Here is a 5,825-nt window from a genome sequence, read left to right as displayed (position 1 = left end):
GCTTTATGTGATCTTGTCAGTCTCACTGATGGGTTAGTCATGATGCGAAAAAATGAGACTAAAAACAGTGCAATTAACAAATACCTCCCAGGAAGTAAGCCAGATCTGACAAAGCATCCTTTTGAGGGAATCCTCGGAAAAAAATAATTATATATTTTTTAAGAAAATAGTATTTTTAATCTTAAAAAAAACAATTCAATGAAATGCTTGTTTCACTTTGATATCAGTCAGTGTGCATATATTGTGTAATTCATATTAAGATTAAAAACATACAAAAAATGTACTTACAATAAATTATTATTGTTAAATATACAATACAATATTCATATAATTTTTTATTCACACAATGTTTTACTTTATTTGCACAGGGGTAAGCAGCATGTCAAACAGTGAAAAATCTATCTATTTAATTAGTTATTAATGTGGTCGATAACTGTTTTACCATTTGTTTATTTATTTGTATGTATATATATATATATATAATTTCATTGTTTCAGTTTACCCCAAATAGTCACAACATGTCTCAATTGTTTAAATTCAATCCACTGAAACCTTTTCCCATATAATGTGACAACATATCCCACTATAGAGCAACGGGTGTTCAATTAGGCTAACTGTATATTTTTCCTAAGCCATAATTTGTAGTAAAAAAAAAACCGTTACGGTCTGATTAAGAAAGAAATATCAATAATCAATTTTAAGTAAATAAACCTCAGACATATCGTCTGCAGTAAAGAGTGTGAATAGGCTACTTCAGAAGGTAACATATAGCTGAGGTTACTCAAACCTTTAACTCCCGCAGAAGTCCTGCGCGAGGATGCGTTCAGGTCTCTCTCTCTCTCTCTCTCTCTCTCTCCCCCGCGCGCGTGTTCTTATCTCTCTCTCTCTCTCTCTCTCTCTCTCTCTCTCTCTCTCTCTCTCTCTCTCTCTCTCTCCTATGTGGAGTCACGATAACCCCTTTGACTGTACGGAGGGAGGAGCTCTTGTGAAGTGAAGCTCAAGCACAAGCTCATTCACTGGGCAGATCGAGAGGCTGCAGAATTTGTGCCTCCTTCATACCTTCAGTAAGAAACCGCGGGGGTCAGGCGCTCTCCGAAGCGACGCGGACAGCTGGATGTTAATTGTGGACTTTTATTCTCAACCACTGGACTAGCTGAACACTGAAACGAGGAGCCCAAGAAATGCAGGAGCAAAATATCTTAAAATCGCGACTGGACACGTAAATAAATTGATTGATGGAGAGCTGAGAGCAAGTTGGATCTGGACTTGTTCCATGCGTCTTTTTGCGCGGTGGGCTTTTCCGTGCAAAGGAAGCCTTTTGAGAAGTCCAGGCATCCGGTTAGTGGTGCAAACCCGGGTGGTTTTGTTTGATCCAAAAAGCACAAATAACTTGGCCAAGTGGAGCTACAAAGACTCTTGCGCTGCGTAATTTGGGTAAGAATGGCTTACTAATAGCACATCCAAAGTCAAAGTAGTGTGATTATTTTAGTGTCGGTGTCAACTGAACGTGTTTAAAACTGATTGTTTAGTGCACATCTAAACTGTTTTTTTTTAGTTCATGCAACACATCTTATGAGTACATAGATCCTGTGGGTATTAGGATTAATGTGAAAGATTAATGTGTCTGAACATTTTAATATAAAAAAAGCGACACCAAGGTCATGGGTTTGATTCACATGGAACAAAATAAACCCATTAAATTTAAATCACTTTGCGTAAAAGCTCATAAATGCAGGTACCTGGCTGATATTGAATGAATTTTCCATTAAAAGAACTGATTATGAACAAAATTTCTTTGTTCAACTGAACGTGTTTAAAACTGGGTGGTATCACAACAAATGCGATAGATTTTGTATACTTAAACATTTGTTTTAGAACATACGGACTGGCACAATGTCTAGACTGCAAAATGCACATCACTTGTTTCTCCTTTGAACAGTTTCCAATGCACCTCCTGTTAAAGTACACACACATTGATGCCAATAAGGAATATTTATAAAAAATAAAAAAAAAAGTGGATAACAGTTGCATTGACAATATAAGAGACAATTAAAGCATCAATAATATCAGTCTAATTGCTTTTTACTACGTTAGAAGTACATACAAATAAAAGAGAAAACTTTTAAATGTTAAATGTGCAATTGTAAAATCAACTGAACATGATAGCAAAACTGTACTATTATTAATATAAAAGTTTAAACCCACTATGACATTCCATAAAGTGTGGGTGAGTTTATTAGCTTCACAGGACTGTGGGCCTTTTCTTTTGCCTCTGTTCTTATATGTGGGTGTTGTGGTGTCTCCCTGGGGCGAGCACATCAGTTCCTCCATAGTGCCATAGACACAATGAAGGGGCCATCTGCTCTAGCCCACTGATTTGTGCAGGGTAAAATGGAGCATCACTGATTCGCTCATCCCTTTGCCCCAAGCCCAGTATACACTCTTTCTCTTCATCTCTCCATTTCTCATTCCCCTGCGCTGGATGTTAAGGTCCCCCAGTGGCATGCTGCGGATGCAACCTGCAACAATCTGTTGTAGGTTACTTCCCTTTATTGAGAGCTGTGCGCTTACATGCTCGACACAGACACAAACAACACCAGTGTGTCAAAACAAGCTGAAAAGCCTGCATCAGATCTCAATACCAGGCTAGATCTTATCCAAAGTGCCAAGTGCATTTTATTTAAGCCAGTTTTATTTATTTAGCACTTTATACAATACAAACTTCATTAAATATAAGACAAATTCTGCTTTAATGCATCTAAGACTGTCATTATTCAGCTCAGTTAGGGTTTAGGTATTCAGCTCAGTTGAACTGAACTAAATCAACACTCAGCTGTAAGCAGCTCTAAAGAAGACAGTAGTGTCATTATTCAGCTTGAGTCAGTTGAAAATCGATTCAGTTTGGTTAATCAAACATTAACGATAATTTATAAAGAATTTGATTAATTTATCAGTTGTACAGAAGACAATGGCTGTGTCAGAAATTGCATACTCTGAGTAGGTACTTATTTGGAATAAGTAATTACTTTGCGACCTCTAAAAAAGTATGTTTTATATAGTATGAATGTGTGTTTAATGAATGCAGTCTGGACATACTACATTCACCATGCTGTCACTCTCACTGACCTACCATCGTCAGTTGAAGTGTCGCTTCACTGTCATTCACAAATCCTCTCCCGTGACCTCACGGGATAGTAAAGTGTCCATCGTATGCACACTTCAGAATCTCGCTGGACATAGTAGGTCATCCAGGTACTTTTTTGCCTACTCTTTTATGAGTACTGTGAATTTGGACATACTTATTTGGTTACATATTGTTTTTCGCCTACTATATAACAGGGAAGTATGTTTTTCACCTACTATATAACAGGGAAATATGCAATTTCAGATGCAGCTGATAGTGTCAGCTAAATTCAGTTCAGTGTTGATTTAGTTTATTTAGTTAATTCAGCTGAACTGAACTGAACTGAAAAAAAACTAGCTGAATAATGACTCTGAACTGAAGCAACACCGTAAAGTACATCAATTACAAAAGTTAAACTCAGCTATAAGCAGCTCTAAAAAAAGGCAATAGCGTTGTTATTTAGCTCGAGTCAGTTCAGTATCGATTCATTTAAGTTCAATAACTTTGTAAAGCTCATCAATTATGGAGCAAGTTCAATTAAACTAAAGCAGCTCTAGAAAAGGCAATAGAGTCATTCAGCTCAAAACAGTGTAATGATGATTCAGTTCAATAACAGTGAGTGTTGCAAAGTTCTTAAATTGTGAAACAATAGTAAGACAATAGTGTCATTATTCAGCTCATCTGTTCATTGTTTCTAGAGGATTTGCATTGAGCAGTTCAGATTTATTTGAGTCTGGGTATCATTGAAATCCCTTTTCTTGGCCAAATTGAGGAAAAACACTGTGAGGAAGGAGCAACTGCAGATATCCAGACTTGTCATCTTTGACAATGATATGAAAACAAATGCTTATATCTGCTCAAGCTGTTTCACACACCGTTGCATTTAGAAATGTGTCAAATTGCAGTTCATTATGAAACACATTCTTAGTATTTTTATTTCTATTTTTTTTATTGCTTGCTGTTAGTTCATGTTGATTATTACGTTAATATTAACCAAAGAGAATGTCATTATTCAGCTCATCTGTTCATTGTTGATGCATTTCAGTTCAATAACTCTGCAAAGTGCATTAATTACAAAACAAGTTAAATTCAGCTGTATGCAGCTCTACAGAATCGATAATGTCATTTGTTCAGCTTGAGTCAGTTCAATGTTGATTCAATTCATTAAAATAATAGTATTTATGTTGCAACATTTGCCAATTTATAAAACTAATTTTAATCAGCTATGAAATAGCACTACAAAAAAATTGTCATTATTCAGCTCAATTCAGTTCAAGTTTTGTTCTTATCTGTACTATAGTATATGTGCAGTCAAATAATATCACTGAATATTAAGTGTCTTTTAAACCACAACTAATCAAACCAAAGTTAACAGTGGCAAGGATCGCAAACTCCATCAGGTATAAGAAATGGAAGAGAAAAAAAAAAAATACAAAGCATTCAGGCTGCACTTGATTAAAATTATACTTGGTTAAATTGTACCAAGTAATATTATTGTAATGAGAACTAGAGTTTTAGTGCTGCTTATCTGTTCAAAGTGTTGAGGGTGGTTGCAGGGGCATTGTTTTGGTCACTAAGGTGTTCAGAGTGGTTTTTACTGCATTGCTGTGTAGTTGCTAGGGTGTTCTGTGTGGTTGCTAGGTGGTAGCTTACTGCCCAAGTTAAAAGAGTCCACCTCCATGTCTCTTGTAATGGCTCAGGTCTTTCCTTCGATGTCAGTCTGGGATTTTTTCGCCTGTTTTATCGATCTGGTGAAAAGCATGAGTCTAATTGCTTTGAAAAAGTAATAGCTTCCAACTTGATTCCTTCATGTCTATAGCACAAATGGTGCTGCTAAACCATGTATAAGCAATGGTAATAATAATCCTTCCTATGCTACTAACAACTATTTTTAACTTTGTTGGAAAGAAATGCATCTGTAGTATCAAAGGCTCTTTGATTATATAAACAGAGCCATTTTAATTTTATGCATAAAAACTTTGACCCCAAAATCAAATGTTTTGTTTGTTTAGATTAAAAGGATACAGTCACTCTTAAAAAAACAATGAAAAACCAAAATAATTCTTGATGTCGTTACCTGGGGTGTGGTTATTAAATGGTCTGCCGCCTGAGTGTCCCGATTTTTAACATACTTGCATAATGGCAGCTCACTACACCTAAATTATTCTACCTGGAACGAGGTTGCAACCCTAACCGCATTGTCTTGTACAAATGTCACGTTTGTCATGTTCAAAGTCGGAGGACTGAATCGGTTTGACACCAGCTCCACGGAAGACATGAAAGATAAGACAATACTTGCAAAAGACTAGGAAAATTAAAGTTGTACCTGTCCTTTAAATAGCATATGGTAAGCAGATTATGCAAATGGATTTGTGGTTGGTTTCAAGCAGTTGATTTGCTCTTGTGTGACAGGACCACAGCCATTGATTGCCATGCTTCATTGGCCAACCTTTTTTCTGGTGGTGTTTCATTACTGATCAGATAAATAATGAATGACCAACCCTTAGAACTGTGTCCGAGACAACAGCGGTTCTCTCAACCTGCTCAAGCAAGACAATGCCTGCTGTCGACAAACAATGCTTCTCTGGGGACTGGATAAAATATAATTTCCCTTTTAAAAGGGTTAGCATCAGGAGATTATACTAAAATGCAAATGAGCTCCATATATATATATATATATATATATATATATATATAAACT

The 5,825-nt window shown here is 36.2% G+C and overlaps 1 protein-coding gene across 1 annotated transcript in view; it reads left to right on the top strand.

Moving 5' to 3' along the window:
- The first annotated feature begins 1,081 nt into the window (after positions 1-1,081).
- Positions 1,082-5,825, top strand: part of LOC107737039 (SLIT and NTRK-like protein 6) — a 15,160-nt gene continuing 10,416 nt past the window's right edge. Inside the window, exon 1 of the mRNA XM_016548441.1 lies at positions 1,082-1,434. The gene's annotated coding sequence lies outside the window, so the exon portion shown is untranslated. The remainder of the gene's footprint in view (positions 1,435-5,825) is intronic.

This window comes from Sinocyclocheilus rhinocerous, unplaced genomic scaffold, assembly GCF_001515625.1.
Source record: "Sinocyclocheilus rhinocerous isolate Xijiao unplaced genomic scaffold, SAMN03320098_v1.1 scaffold1455, whole genome shotgun sequence".
Taxonomy (NCBI): domain Eukaryota; kingdom Metazoa; phylum Chordata; class Actinopteri; order Cypriniformes; family Cyprinidae; genus Sinocyclocheilus; species Sinocyclocheilus rhinocerous.
Note: the sequence above shows the minus strand (reverse complement) of the source record. Positions and strands in the feature narration are given on the sequence as shown.